Source organism: Dasypus novemcinctus, chromosome 24, assembly GCF_030445035.2.
Source record: "Dasypus novemcinctus isolate mDasNov1 chromosome 24, mDasNov1.1.hap2, whole genome shotgun sequence".
NCBI classification, from domain to species: Eukaryota; Metazoa; Chordata; class Mammalia; order Cingulata; family Dasypodidae; genus Dasypus; species Dasypus novemcinctus.
Window position 1 is genome coordinate 10,430,504 of NC_080696.1, and position 15,848 is coordinate 10,446,351.

Genomic DNA, 15,848 nt, shown 5'->3' on the forward strand with positions numbered 1-15,848 from the left:
AAATGGCAACACATTGTTCCATTGACTTCCAGTTTTTGATTGTGCTGCATGGCTTCTTTTTCATGGCCAATATCCTTTGCTTGTAAGGACTTCAGCCATATGGCATTAGGGCACACCCTCATTCAGTTTAGGCACAACTTAACTAATAACATCTTCAAAGGTTCTATTTACAAATGGGGTCACACCCACAGGACCAGAGTTTGGGACCTGAATATGTCTTTCGTGGGGAACACGATTCAGTCCCCAACACCCTTTGCCCAACACGTAGGCACCCTCTGCCTAGCATGTACCAGAATTCCAGACTCCCAGAGGGAAAACAGGTATACAGAATAAACCATATTGTTTAGAAGTATAGTTTAGACACCAGGAGCCACTCTTACAAATAATGATGATGGGAACCCACCCCAAATTCAAGTTCCCAGGCCAGCCTTGTAAGCAGGCCTATTAATGGATAGCAATCAGGGATGCTATATTAACTCTTTCCTGCAGAAGGAGAGAGAATCGGCAAGTAGAGATTATTCTTTTGATAAATTTTGTTAAAAAAGGATAAGAGAAATTGTATGGCAGGTAGAGGTAAAGTAGTATTTTATTTTTATTTATTTATTTATTTATTTATTTATTTATTTATTTATTTATTTATTTATTTATTTATTTCTCTCCCCTTCCCCCTACCCCGGTTGTCTGTTCTCTGGGTCTATTTTGCCGCGTCTTCTTTGTCTGCTTCTGTTGTTATCAGCGGCACGGGAATCTGTGTTTCTTTTTGTTGTGTCAGCTCTCCGTGTGTGCGGCGCCATTCCTGGGCAGGCTGCACTTTCTTTCGCGCTGGGTGGCTCTCCTTACAGGGCGTACTCCTTTATTATTTTATTTTATAGGTGAGTTTGTCTACATGATGTTTGAATGCTGATGGGAATAATAATGCAGTAAGGAGATAAAATTCAATGATGCAAGAGAGTCAGAGAGGATACTTGACTATTAAAGAATCAGTTTCAGGGCACAATTGAAAGATAGGCCTCATAATGGAACAAGGGAAGCTCATGATCATGATTGTCAATAGACATAATAAGTATATTTCTGTTACAAGTTTTATTAACAAGCGAGTTCACTAAGGTGATAATATATCTGATGAAATATACAAAATCAATAGCTGTCCTATTTCAAATATCTATGGAGGAAGGGAAGAATCCCATTCAGAGTATCAATAGGAAAAAAAAAACCTAGATAAAAACAAACACAGTATATGAAGGCCTTGGATGAAAATGACTATCAAATGTTATTGATGGACATAAAATGATGAGATGTAGCAATATTCTTGGGAAGACTAAATTGTAACAGAGTAGTTTCTCCTCAAATTAATATAATCAAAGATACTCATTTAAATCAAAATCACTGAGGAAGAAATGGAAGAAATTGCCTTGCCATTGTACATACAGGGCAACACCTATAGCAGTGATGAAAGGCAAAGTGTCAAAAACAAAGCTTTTTCATTCTTTCACTTTTTGATTCCCCAATTTATTTTTCCTTCATTTAATTTTTCTAAATTGGTATGTATTCTATATCTAATCTTTAAACCCATCACTATATTCCATTTTACTATTAATGAAACCTAGCAATATATTAGGCTTCCTTTTTAAAGAAGTTTTAGACTGCAGAGAGGTTTGACCACGGCAGGGGAGGAACACTGGTGTGGGGTTTATTGATGGGGGCACATGGTTGGGAGGGAGTTCTCCAGGGCATGTATACAGGGTACATAAAAATGTTTGGATATTTTCATGGTGTTTTCAGTTAAAAACGACAACTGAGGGCATGCTGAGTTCCTAGCCAGGGGAGCTCTATCACATTCCCGAATGGAACAGCAACTATCCCCCAAGTGCAATGGCAAAGACCAACAAAGACGATTGGTCCAACAACAAGCCCTTGATACTGATGGCTATGATTATGAGCCTATGTGCCTGAAATATGAACTAGGCCTAGAGCTGCAGGGTGCGTAAGAGTTACCTCCTGAGAGCCTCCATGTAGCTCAAATGTGGTCACTCTCCAAGCCAAACTCAGCATGAAAATGCATTACCTTCCCCCCAGCATGGGACATGACTTCCAGGGATGAATCTCCCTGGTGCCAAGGGATTACTACCAACTACCAGCTGATGATATAACTAGAAAAAGACTTGAATAAGAGTCAACTCAGACCAGCAGAATATCTCAGTCTACATGTAATATCAGGTGTTAAAAATTGCTTTTTGACTTTGTTTTTGTTTTTGTTTTTTTTACATATTCATATTATATTTACTGAAACTGATGTACAGATATTGAGATAATAGTTTTCAAACAAGGTAACATTTGTGTTTACATTGTGGTTTATATTTTAGACTATACAATTTTCTAAATTTTTAGTTACCTTATGTTTTACATTATGATTTACATTTTAGCCTATCAGCCCCTATATATTTTGGTGTGATTTTACATGTCTTATATCCATCCTTGTGTACTCTTGTGGAACACGTCTATTGCCCACACAGTTACATTGGTTCCATCTATTCAATACCTCTTTCCCCCTCCCCTTAGGGCCCACAGTGACAGTCAATCTTCATTGCTTGAAGGGCCATGTTCAGAGATACTTGCAACAGTGTTGAGGGCTTGACATGCTCAACTGCCCTAATGCACTGGGAGCAACCATTTCTCTCGAGAGATACACTTCCCTCTATTTGAGAGCATCAGTGCTCCCCAGGATGTGGGTATAACTTCACTCTCATTATATGGGTCTCTATCCAATGATAAAACCCACTATGGCAAAATGAGCATTCATATATTCCCTAGGAACCTGTCCTGCATCAGATTATCCCCTTTAAGCATCTTAAACAGGTAACCTTCCTTATTATATTTTTGAAAAAGTTTTCTCAGCATTATACTCTCAACTAAATACCTGACAATCTCCTATGTTCATATGTTGCCTTTTGACTTTGGGTAAGAGGGAGAAATGGAAAGGACAAATGAGTTTATATGGCTATGAGTCTCCAAAAAATAGTCAGGAGTTCGTCAGAGGGGTAACACTTATACACGCCTCAGCAGGGTACAAGAGACAGCCAAGGTAGATACTAACACAGATACTGGTTCTCCTAAGGGTTACAGAGACCCACAGGTTCTATGGTCATGGCAGATGACTCTGGAGTTCAGTGCCATGTCAGTTGGCCCTACTTTGGAGTTTGTGTTCCTGAATGTGACGGAGTTGGACTCAGATATGACCTTTTTACACATGGCTCTTCTGTTACTTTTACCGGACCTGTGGTTGGCGTTGGGGTTGGTGTATACTCAGGAAACCTGAATCTTTGGACTGTCCATGTGACGGCCAGGTCCTGAGCCTCAGCAGACTTGCAACTCCTACTCTCTGGTTTCTTGGACTTACCCTGCCCAGCTAACAGGAAGGTGAAGAAGGTCAACCACCACACCAGGAAGCCAAGAGTGCCTACAACTGCAAGAAGGAAAATTGCATCCATCATCCATGTGGAATCTAAGGCCCTCTTGATGTAGAGTGGGACTGGACATAACTATCCCAGGGTCCACAGGATGGAGGAATAGAGTATGGGTTAGAGTGGACTTACTGGTGCTCTGCTGTGAAACTATTGTGGTTAGTAATGGAAGAAATTGTAGTATTTATGTGGAGAAAGTGGCCATGATAGCTGCTGATGGTAGGGAGAGGGAAGAAGAGATATGATGTGGGGGTATTTTCAGGATTTAGAATTGTCCTGGATGGTGCTGCAGGGACAGATTCTGGACATTGTGTGTCCTGCCATGGCCCACTGGGTGGACTGGGGGAGAGTGTAGACTACAATGTAGACCACTGACCATGTGGTGCAGCATTGCTCCAAAATGTATTCACCAGGTGCAGTGAATGTACCATGATGATGGAAGGAAGAGGTTGTGGATGTGGGAGGAGTGGGATGAGGGGGGTGGCTTATGGGGTCCTCATATATTTTTAAGGTAACATTAAGAGAAAATAAAGAAGAAAAAAATCAATTGGGGAAGGAGCAGGTGTAGCTCAGTGGTTGAGCAACTGCTTCCCATGCATGAGAGTTCATTCCCTGGTACCATTTAAAAAACAAAAACAACAACAACAAAAAAAAAACAATTGGGAGAGGTGGAATTTAAAAGAATAACTTTAAAACTTTTTATTAACTAAATTATCTCCAAGTTATCAGAATCAAATTAATTTTATTGATTCATATTTTAAAAAATAATTATACTTTATAGGAGTAAAAAGAAAAAGTAAGCACTACATTTTATCTTATATTGTTTATTTTTATTTATTGAAATAATATATACTAATTGTAGGAAAACTTAGAAAATACACATAAGCAAATTTTTTTAACAAAATTAAATTCTCTGCAAATGTACGACACGTGTATGACTGCCATTTTTAACATTTTGTTGCATGTCCTTCTAGACTTTTTCTTTGCTCACCGTCCCCACTTTGTATGGTTCTGATATGCAAGACTTTCAGTTATCATGGTTCATTTATTGCTCAGTCCCACAACAACCTGGTTCAAATTTCAGCTGTTCCATTACATTAATTGTGAGTAATTGCAGGAAGTACAAAGTTGGCTTCTAGTTCTCCTGTCCACCAATCACAATGTAAATAACCAGTGTGTATCATAATCAATGGCCAATGATGTCACTTCTTTCAAAGTTGGTCTGTGATGGGTTACCGTGCATTTGTTATTCAGTTCATACACAGGAAGCAAAGCTTGTAGCTGTGTTGCTTCCTTGTCTCCAGTGATAATCCCATGTGACATTTTACAAAAATGGGTGATCAAATAAGGGAATTTGTCAACAAAATGAAAGGGTAACAAAGAAAAACTGAAATTCAAATAGAATGCACATGGAGTTATGACAGAAATAGCTGATCATGGGTATGTTGACTCTACTGTCATTGGAGAGGAAGAACTTAGAGAAGGCTAACATATTGAAGTAAACGTGGAATGTAGTTACAACAAAAGGATGACGATGTCCCAGAGGAAGTGATGCCAGCAAAAACATTTCACATTAAAGAAATTATTTGAGCTATTTCATGACCTTGGAAAATGCAAAAGGTAAAATGTTGGAAGCTGATTCAAACTGAGAAAGGAATAGGACAATTTGCCAAGGCATTGAAAAGATGCTTGCTTAGTATAAGTTATACAAGAATAAGAAGGCAAGCACCATTCAAACTACTATTCTAGATGAGTTTTATAAAATAAATTTACTTATCAATGTTTTTCATGTTTTATATTAAAGGGCACTAAATAGGTATTAGTTTTACTATTTTTGATCATTTCCCTATACATTAATAACATATAATAAGAGCAAGCTTGCATAGTTGTTTTTATACCACCATTGAAAGCAATGAGTTCCTGAATAGTATCTCTCTTTCAGTCTCCCTCTATCTCTATGTCTTTCTATCTTTATTTTATATCAATATATGTGCTTTAACAAACACAGGACCATAATAAGAACGTTGTTTTGAATGCTTCTTTTTTTCTTCACATATAATACCATTCTTTCCTTGTCAACAACACAAATATACTTCATTATTATAGTGAATGCAAAATATTCCATTGATTGGGTTGCCAACATTTATTCAACTCTTCTCCTGTTAATAAGCATTTAACTTGTTGTTTTGTCTTACTGTTATAAACAATGTTAAAATAAGCTTCTAAGTGGAATTACTGAGCCAAAGGGCAGGCATCTATATTTTTAATTTGGTCACATATTGCTGAACTGAGTTGTCAAAAAACATACCAATTTACATTCCCTTTTGGAGTGAAAAAGAATGCTATATACCCCAAATCCATCTTTAATCCATTTATTCTCTGCTAATCTGACAAATAAATGAAGATATTTCATTGGTATTCTGATTTTTATTTACATTTTCTGATTGACTTGTTGAACTGAATTAAATTTATATTGGGAAAAAATAAGAGCTTATATAAATTTCTGTTTTTACATTTGGAAACGTAAAATTTTAGGTCATATGGTTTAGAGCTATTCATTTTCAAAGGGGCATTTTTGCATTTTTCAAAAGTCTTAAGTATTGTTGTAGAGCATTTAATGCTATCTCAAGCTTCAAAAACTGGAAAATAGAGGCAAAACCAGAAACAAAATGCAAATTTTGGATTCTGTTTCTTGTTCTTTTTATTGGCCAACTGGCCATAGATTCACAGATTGCCATAGTGATCTTTGTATAGTAACAATGCTGCCAGACTCATAATCCCTAGAAAATGGGGCAGGGACTAACAGGTATTATGAAGGGATGGGCTTTGTATCAATAGTAGAAATAGAATTTAACACTGAAAATGGGCAGAGGTGAGAGAAAATAAAGCCAAGTTTAAATAAAGTAAGCAAGTAACCAAATGTGTTTTAATAGCAAAAAATATATTATAAACCTTAATAGAATAATTTTAATGTTTAGCAGTATTTATTTCATTTATTCTGTTGTGAAATTATTTCCTTGCTATTTATGAAACTGTTAGTAGAGTAATTTTTTTAGTAATTAACAAAATTTTTATCTGGCTGTTCACATCAAATATGGATTTCTAATTTTCGTCAAAACCTTATAAGTTCTGCTAACATGCTGTCATCTCATTCTTACATGGCAGCTATAGTAAGGGTGTGAAAACTAGCTGCTGCTTTTACAAAGGAGCAGGTTTTATAGTCTCAAGCTGGCCTTCTTTATCATTTGTATTATCTGCCTATTCTCTTGCTTAAGAAAATAAATCATTTTTGAATTTCCTTATAAATTTATATTACCAGAGAAAGAAATGAAAACTCATTATGGACTCTGATTAACATATCAATTATACCTCAAAGGGATAGAAAATGAGGATTTTTGTTCTCTTTAGACATCTTATTTCAATAAATTATTTTTTCCCTTAATATTGTTCTGCTATGTTCTTTCTGACTACCTGCCCAAACAGATGACTGAGTGTAGAAATATTCTAAGTTAATGTTCCATTTAGGGGTTGCATAGATTTCCACTGAATTTTCCATGGTCTAAATGGAAGCATTTATCAAACTTGATGTCACAGGGATCTGCTTTGTAGCTGAGAAATCCAATCTTTGTGTTTACCTCTTTTACAAATATCATTTCACCTTTCCCTGAGTAAAGTGTCTAATCTACTCAAAGTCACTCACAAGATTTTGTAGGCAAGTTCCAATGCACTCTGGGAAGAAGGGTTAGGTCCTTCTACTCCAACTTCACATAATTTGCTTCAGAATTGACATGGCTGGCACAAAATTCTCAAAATATATGTCTTAGGTAAGTAAACTTGTAGGCTTTATTTTTTACTACCCAAAAAGTACCCTTCAAATCCATGTGAGAAGGTAATAAAGAAAGACAAGATTAAAAATATGCAACTAGAAATTGGGAGAATTTTTCTTCTCCAACTAAGCCTCTTGATTTTGTTGGAACTGGGTGCTTCAATGTTTAGGCATCGAAGATAAGGCCCTGTTCAGAATCCCCAGGATACTTACATCAGTTCATTCCCCAGCTTCTGTGCACATTGATTTTTGTCTGTTTGTTTTGTTTTGGTTTTCAAATAAGGACCTAATAAGCTTATCAGAGCTTACAAAAATAACTGTGAATTCCAAAAATGTATGGAAACTGGTGTGTTGTGTTGGCCACTCAAATATCGCAAGTGGCTGTTGACTTCAGTGTCGTGCTTTTCCAAAAGGGAGAGTAATTCTTCATAAAGCTCTAGATAACACACAGTTAAATATCTCCTTAATTTACCTGATCACTCCATCCCTAGAAAAGTCAGTCAATATTAAAACTGTGCAAGATGTGTAATTTGTTTTTATCTGTAGAATAGAGCTAGGGATTGGGCTGAGATGATTATAAGTGGATATTTCACCTCACTGAATATCTGGTGGGATATTTGAGTGCCATACATTCACTGTGTGAGAATGTCCTGAACATCCTTGACCCTAGCCCATTAAATGACAGTATTTTCTCTTATCCTGTTGACATCCAAAAATGCCCCCCAAATTTCCAAAATGCCCTATGGGTATCCTTAGCATCCCTCTATTGAGAATTATTGCCCCACGCATTTTCATGAGCAATAACTAAAAAACCTCGATCATCTCAATTTCAAGTATTCCACTCTCCCAATAGACACTTCCTTTCTCCAGCTCATTCCCTCAAGTTCCCTGACACTGAGTGTCTTAGTATGCCAGGATTTTATGGCAAATACTATAAAACAGGTTGGCTTAAACAGTGGGAATTTATTGGCTCGCAGTTTTGAGACTGCGGAAAGTCCAAAATAGAAGCATCAGCAAGGCAATGCATTTTTTTCCATGCCCAAAATATTCTGGAACATTCTTGTGGCAATCCTTGGGGTTCCTTGGCTTGGATGTCATGTAGTGATGTCTTCTCCTTTCTCTTCCGGTTTTCATTGACTTCCCTGTGGCTTTCTCTATGTCCAAATTTTTTTTGCTTAAGAAGGACTCCAATAATCCAGATTAAGATCCAACCCTATTCATTTGGGCAACACCTTAACTAAAACAGTATCTTTAGGAATACAGATTAAGACCAAAAACATGTCTAAATTGGGGTATATAATTCTATCTATCACGTTGAGAATTCTTTATCTTCAATTTACAATCCAGTGACTCCTCAACCTCCTTCCCTTCCCTCTTCTCCCAGTTTAAAGTCCATGTGCTTTGCTTCTTATAGCTTACCCCTGGGAATTTCTTCCAAGGGCTGCCCATGGGCTCTGTAGGCACTTTGCCCACTCAGAGAATAAAAAGTGCCTGGGAGTTCATATCACACTGTTGCTTGCCTTCTTCTCCTTCCCTGCCATGTTTCCTTCACTGCCTCATTGATCTCTCCTGGGAAAATTTCTCTGGTAATCACTTGGACATGACTGTTCATCCTGGGATCTGCTTCCGGAGAATCCAACCTAAGATATTAGGAACAATGAAACAAAGACTCACTTCTGCAGGGGCATGACAGGACTTCAGGAGAAAGTGTCCAGAACTGGCTGCCCCTCCCACCCCCCCTTCTCAGAGGAATGGCCTCACACTGATTTAGAAAGGTGACAGAATGAGTCAAGTACCTGGAACCTGATCTCAGGCCCTCCCAGATCCAGTCTGCCCAAAGCTAGTCATGCTGTCCTGGTGTATCCTAAAGTAAAGAACCATTGTGAGGAAAGCGTATACTCAAAACAGCCATCACCAAGGGTAGACGACTATCAGATTTTGATAGTATCCATTTTAAATGTTCCATTTTAAACACATTTAAAAAAGGGAATGAAAAGCTTAGCTGGCTTTCTGTCAAGGGAATAGAATCCATTCCAACAATGAATAAGGGCAAGAACAATTTAGGGTGAGAATGATATCTCTCATCTAAAAATGACAACAATTAATCAGGTTCGAGCACCCCTTTTTTGATGGTCTCATAGCACATTTGCTTGTTCCTTTATTGAGACTCTTTCTAAAAATCAGCAATTTACTACATCTGCTTGTTTATTAATTGTCAGCTTTACAGTGGCATGTCCAAATAAGCTCTCAGTAAATGCTTCTCTGTTGACTGGCTCACATAGTGAGTGAATACTCTTTGCCTGCATCTATTGTGGGCTGGTATAATGCATGTCTCCAGATGACTCACCCCTGCATTCAGTTTATTATAATACCCCATTGTGTTGACTTGTGACTGTCAACCATATGCACTCTCTTTCTTCATCCCTCCTGCAATGGTCCAGGACCAAAGACAGGACGTCTCTCACCTGGACTCTTTCCATCCTTATTGTCCTCCCTAGACAAATCCATTTCCCCCTCCAGTCCATCCTCCCCATTGTGGTCTTTCTAATACTAAAATAGGAGCATGCACTTCTCTCAATTCTTTAGTGTCCTTTGCTGCACCATGAGAAGGACCTGCTGAAGCTAGTCTGCTACTCCCAGAGGAAGGAGGAAAGACACCTAGAGCAGAATTGAACCTCCTCAGTCATCCCACTCCTGGTCACATACACAGCTAAGAGTCTGCACATGTGAGTGAACTCAGTCAAGCAACAGGAAACATCCAGATTAGCCCAGACTAAATCTCTGACTACCAGACCTTGTGAGCTAACTATATGCTTTTTGTTTTAAGCCACTGAATTTGCAGGATATATATATAGGATATATATAAGGTACCCAATTAATAAAAGCAAAGCTAGGACTAGAGAAAATAATGAACAAATTAATCTTGTTATATCTTTTTATAGGTATTGACAACTGTTTTAGTTTGTTAAAGGCTGTCAATGAAAAATACCAGAAATGGGTTGGCTTCTATAATGGGAAAATCTTACAGTTCTGAGGCTCTAAAAATGTCCGAATTAAGGCATCATCATAGAAGCTGTCTCATCAAAGGTTGACTGCTGACAGATCCTGGGCTCTTGCCACGTGGCAAGGCAAAATGTTGGCCGGGCTCTGCTTTATCCTCCAGGCTCACTTCCTCCCCGAGCTCAGCCATGGGCCATCAGGCATATGGCTCATCTCTTCCCAGGGTGTGTCTCTTCAGCATTGGTGGCTCTGCTGATTCCAGCTTTTGGCCTCTCTCTCAACCTTTCAGGGTTTCTCTGTCTTTCTATGCTGTAGATGATCTTGGAGTCCTCTCTTACATGGCAAGATAAATGGTAGCTCTTTTTTTCTGTGTATCTCTTCTTTCAGTCCTGAGTTTATATAAGACTCCAGTGAGAGGATTAAGGCCACTCTGGACTAATCAAAGGCCCTTAACTGAAGTGATCTAATCAAAGGTCCCTTAATAGAATCTAACCAAAAGGTCCCACATACAATAGACTTCCATTCACAGGAATGGGTTAGCTTAAAAGCATAATTTTAGGGATTCACAAAAGACTCAAACAGGACACTTCACCCTCTGGACCCCTAAAATACATGTTCTTTCCATATGTATTTTATTCATTCCATCAAAATATTTCAAAAGCCTTAAATCATTTCAGTAGTAATGAAAAATCTCACACAAACATGCAGTCTGCCTTAGAGGAAAATCCCCCTCTAGCTGTAGACCTGTAAAGCTTACAAAAGAAGTTAACTGCTTCCAATATACAGAAGAGGGACCCATGTAGGATAAACATTTCCATTACCATAGGGAGAATTTGGAAGGAAAACAGGGCTCACAAGTCCCAAACTGTTCTGAGAGCCTGCAGGGCATACTCCATTAGATTTCAAAGTCTGAGAGTCATCTATAGAACGATGGTTTCTTCTCAGGGCTTGGAGCAAGAGTCCCACACTTTATAAGAACTCTTCTAGATTCCACACCCATGAAGCATCTGGGTGGTGGCCAAACCCTAGGCCTCACCCTCCAAGAACATTGGGGCAGTGGCCACACTCTCTCCGGTTTCCAGGACACAGGTCCAACCCCTTTAGAACTATGGGGTGGAAACCAAACTCTTCCCCAACCTCTGGGGAAGGTGCTCCACACTTTCTAAAGTCTGGGGTGGCAGAATGCTCCCTGAACAATGGGGTAGGAGGCCCAGCCTCTTCCAATGCCAGGGAAAACTCACCCTTTCTGCATACATGTGTGGGGTCTCTCTCTTGGCCCCAGAAAATGTCTTAAGTTCAGACCTTAGCTTCCATGGTTTTTCCCTTGAAGTTGTTTTTCCTTCAAGTGCTCCCTTTCCTGGCCCTTTTGGTCCAGATTGGCCATGGTTTCATTCATACAGATATTGCTAAAAGTTTGCTGGTTTAGCATGCAATATACAGGGGTCAACACCATCAGACCGTAAGACTTTCCGAAGATCCTTTCTGGATAACTGCACTTCCAATCCTGACTTGAAATAACTGGCTGGTTCCAGGTTCAGTTAAGTCCTCACATGGGGCCCTATTTTCTGGAAGCTTGAAATTTCCCAAAATAGCAATTTCTGGTTTCCTTATGCCCAGGAGTTCAGTTCTTAGCTTATCTCTTCCCTCTTGCATTTTACTCTAAGCTGCAAGGAGAAGACAGGTTGCATTTTTCACATTTAGTCTGGAAATCTCTTCAGCTAAATGTCCAAGCTTGTCACTTTCAAAGTCTGCCTTCCATTTAATTTCAGGAATCAATTTTACCAAGTTCTTTGGAACTTTAAAACAAGGATCCCCTTTCTTCCAATATCCGATAATGGTAATCATTTCCTTCTAAGGCCTCGTCAGAAGTACTTTAGCACCCATATTTCTACCAACAGTCTCTTCAAAGTAATCTTGGCCTTTTCTATCAAGCATCTCATGGTTCCTCCAGAATATTCCCCTTACCAATTTGTAAAACTATTCCCACACATTTGGAATTTGCATAGCAGTACCCCACACTCTCAGCACCAATTTCTGTATTAGTTTGCTAAAGGCTACCAATGCAAATAAATGGGCTGGCATCTATAATGGATATTTATTAGGGTAAAATCTTACAATTCTGACACTCTGAAAATGTCCAAATCAAGGCATCATCAGAGATACTGTCTCATCAAAAGGCTGCTGACAGATTCTGGACTCCCACTGTATGGCAAGGCAAAATGGTCTCTGCTTTCTGCTCCAGGCTCATTTTCTCCCTGAGCTCAGCTTTGGATGATAAGGCTTGTGGGTCATTTCTCCCTAGGCTACATCTCTTTGGCTTCAGGCTGCTCTGATTCCAACCTCCAGCCTCTCTCTCAGCCTGTTGGGGTTCCTCTATCTTTCTGTACCTGGAGTTGATCATGAAGTCCTCTCTCCCATGACAGGGTAAAATGGCAAACTCTCTTTCTTGTGTGTCTCAGGTTCAGTCCTCAATTTATATCAGACTTCAGTGAGAGGATTAGGACCCACTCTGGACCCCAGTCTAATTAAAGCCCCTTACCTAAAGCAATCAGATCAAAAGGTCCCTTAACTGAATCTAACCAAAAAGTCCCACATACAATACGCATACATACACAAGAATGGGTTAGCTTAAGAACGTAATTTTCTGGGGTTCATAAATATCCAAACCAGGACAGGAACTCTGGAAAACATTAAGCACCTGAGTTGGTAGAATGGATCTAATTCCTTAAGCCGGGACTCATCTCCATTTCCTGAGATTATTGATCTTGAGCAACTCTGTGATTTATCAGTAGGATAGTGCAGGGATATTTATTTTTATTCTGACAGGTCATGATTTTCTAACTTCCAAATTATCCCATTTGTTAGAAAAAAATTCATATCACATTATCCTGCCATCCTAAACTAAGATTGAGAGTCCAGTTGTGACTGGTGAGCTGTTGACACAAGGGCACCCACTCATGGGAAGCAAGAAGTGTACCAGGCAGAAGCTTTGTATAAAAGTTCCTGCCTTTGTAATTTATGCATGAAAAAAAAATTCCTGTGAATAAAGAGATGGATGGAAAGGTCGGTAGGGTCTGATTCTTCCAAGTCCCCTCCAGAAATTAGGAATGATGAACATTAGTAGGTAGCAGGGAGGAAAAGGAGATAGGAACTGAAATATTGGGTTTTGAAGGGCTTTAGCTAGCAGAATCAAGGCAGGTGATGGGGACAGAGGAAGAGGTAATGCCTTGAGACTCAGATAACAAAGAACCCAAGTAATGAAGAAAATTTCTTAGTGGAGCACTTCACTCAGGAAATGAAAAAAAAGGGAGCACAAGGTTTTCAGTAGCCTTGGACTTTGGCAGTGTTTGGAGTACTGGTAAAATAAAATCCTTCTTGGAAACACAATACTCACTTAGAGAGTTTGGTATCCACGGTTCTGTTGAAACCACTTGTCCACATGCCTTGTGTGGCCAGAGACAAATGCCAGTAGAAGATTCCTGTGGACTAAATGGACATTCAGTAATAATTCGTGCACTTTGAAGTGAGTTTTTGGGCCCTACGTTTATGTAGGTGGGAGGTAGAGACAACAAATTTTATTGTAAACATCAGCATTCAACCTACAGGCAAGTATCTCAGGTGCCAGCTATTAAAATTGAAGCTAAATATCTACATGGTGTGATACTTCACCTAACAGAATGACTAAGGTGAGAAAGACAGATAACCCTAGTGTTAGCAAAGATGAGAAGTGACAGCAACTTTCACACAATGCTAGTGGAAGTATTATAATATAAACTGGTAAAATGACTATTGGGCAATATCTGCTAATATTGAAAAGATGTATATCCTCTCACTTAACAAGTCTTGTAGGTATAAACCCCATAGAAATATGTACCTATATTCATCAAAAGACGTGGAAAAAGGAAATGCATAGTCCTAGTTGTAAAAAGAATAAAAAGTCTGGAATGACCCAAATACCCATTAATGATAAAATGAGTGAGTACATTTTGAAGTATTCACACATGGAACACTATACAACAATGAGAATGAACAACTTACATCCTCCATACTCTGAATGGACCTCACAAACCTAATGTTGAGCAAAACACAAACAAGTACATACTGTGATTCCGTTCATATAAAGTTCAAAAATAAACAAAGTGAATCAATGCTGTTACAAGTAAGAATAGTAGTTTCCCTGGGAGAATTGGGCAGTAGTGTCTCAAAGGAGGACAGGGGGACTTTGGGGATGATACTCATGTTCTGTTTCTTTATCTGGGTGCAAGCTACAAGGATGTTTTTAGGCTGTGAAAATTCATTTAGTGCTCACTTCAGCAGCACATATACTAAAATTGGAATGATATGGAGAAGATTAGCATGGCCCCTACATCAGAATGACAGGCAAATTTGTGAAGTGTTCCATATTTTTTGAGGGGAAGTAGGACTGATTTAAAATCACAGTGATGGTAGGGACCATCTTCTTTCCACCCAGATCAGATTGCAACCCTAGCTTAGGCTCTAACCCTACCTTCAGAAGGGAGGAATCTGGGGGAAGCTGCAGCAGCCTCCCTGAGCAACCACAGGCACTTGTGCCCCACATGGACTAGACTGATGTGGAAACCTGTAGGTCATCTATGATCTCTACAGAATAGGAGAGGGGTGGTGTTTCCTCATCCTCTCCAGGCAACTACAGGCACTTTTGGCCCACACAGACTCAATTTTTGGACACATCTGTGGCTCCATCCTTGCTTCTGCCAGAGCAAGAGGAGGGACAGTACTCCCTCACCCTTTGAGGGCAAGTGCAGCTGCTTTCGGCCCACATAAACTAGATTATTGGGCACATTAGTAGCTCCATCCCCACCCCCAACAGAGCAGGAGGAGGGACAGTGATCCCTCACTCCCTGCAGTGGCTTTTGACCTGCATGGGCTAAATTGCTTGGCATACTGGCAGGGGAGGAAGGGGAGTAGAGCTCCATCAGTCTCTTGACAACTACAGATGGTTTCGCCAGCACAGCTTGGATTACTGCACACAGATGTGACTCTGTTCCTACTCCTGGCAGGGGAGAAAGGTGAGAGAAGCTTCATTGGCTCCTGGGGCAATGAGGGCAGCATCACCCTCTATGGCATACAGTACCAACTGCATCCTTGCCTCCTATTCCACAACTGGCAAGGGAGAAAGGGCAAGAAACAGATGAAAAAGAGCTGAAAACATTCAGATTGGCTAAATATGAGCCACTATAAAGTTCCAAATTAAGTTGAACCAAGTAAAAAAGAGGGGCTTTCACACAAAGCCAATCAAATAGAAAGCCCTAAACTAAAGAGAGAAAAGGGACAAAGAATACATTCATCTATTAAATCATATGCTGAGACACCAACAAAAATTTAAAATTCATACCAAGTTACAGGAAGGTGTGACCAGTCAAAGGAACAAAATCAGCCTCCAGATGGCAAAAAGGAGTTGAGTCAATTAATCACAGATGGCCAAACAAATCTCCTTAATAAATTCAATGAAATGACTAAAGAGATTAAGGACATCAAGAAGACAATGGGTGAGCACAAATAATTTGAAAGCATATATAGAA

The 15,848-nt window shown here is 39.3% G+C and overlaps 1 non-coding gene across 1 annotated transcript; it reads left to right on the forward strand.

The window, feature by feature from the left end:
- The first annotated feature begins 14,588 nt into the window (after positions 1-14,588).
- Positions 14,589-14,695, forward strand: LOC111764939 (U6 spliceosomal RNA). The gene has a single exon (XR_002797415.2). It is a non-coding gene; the product is annotated as a U6 spliceosomal RNA (small nuclear RNA).
- The last annotated feature ends 1,153 nt before the right edge of the window (positions 14,696-15,848 follow it).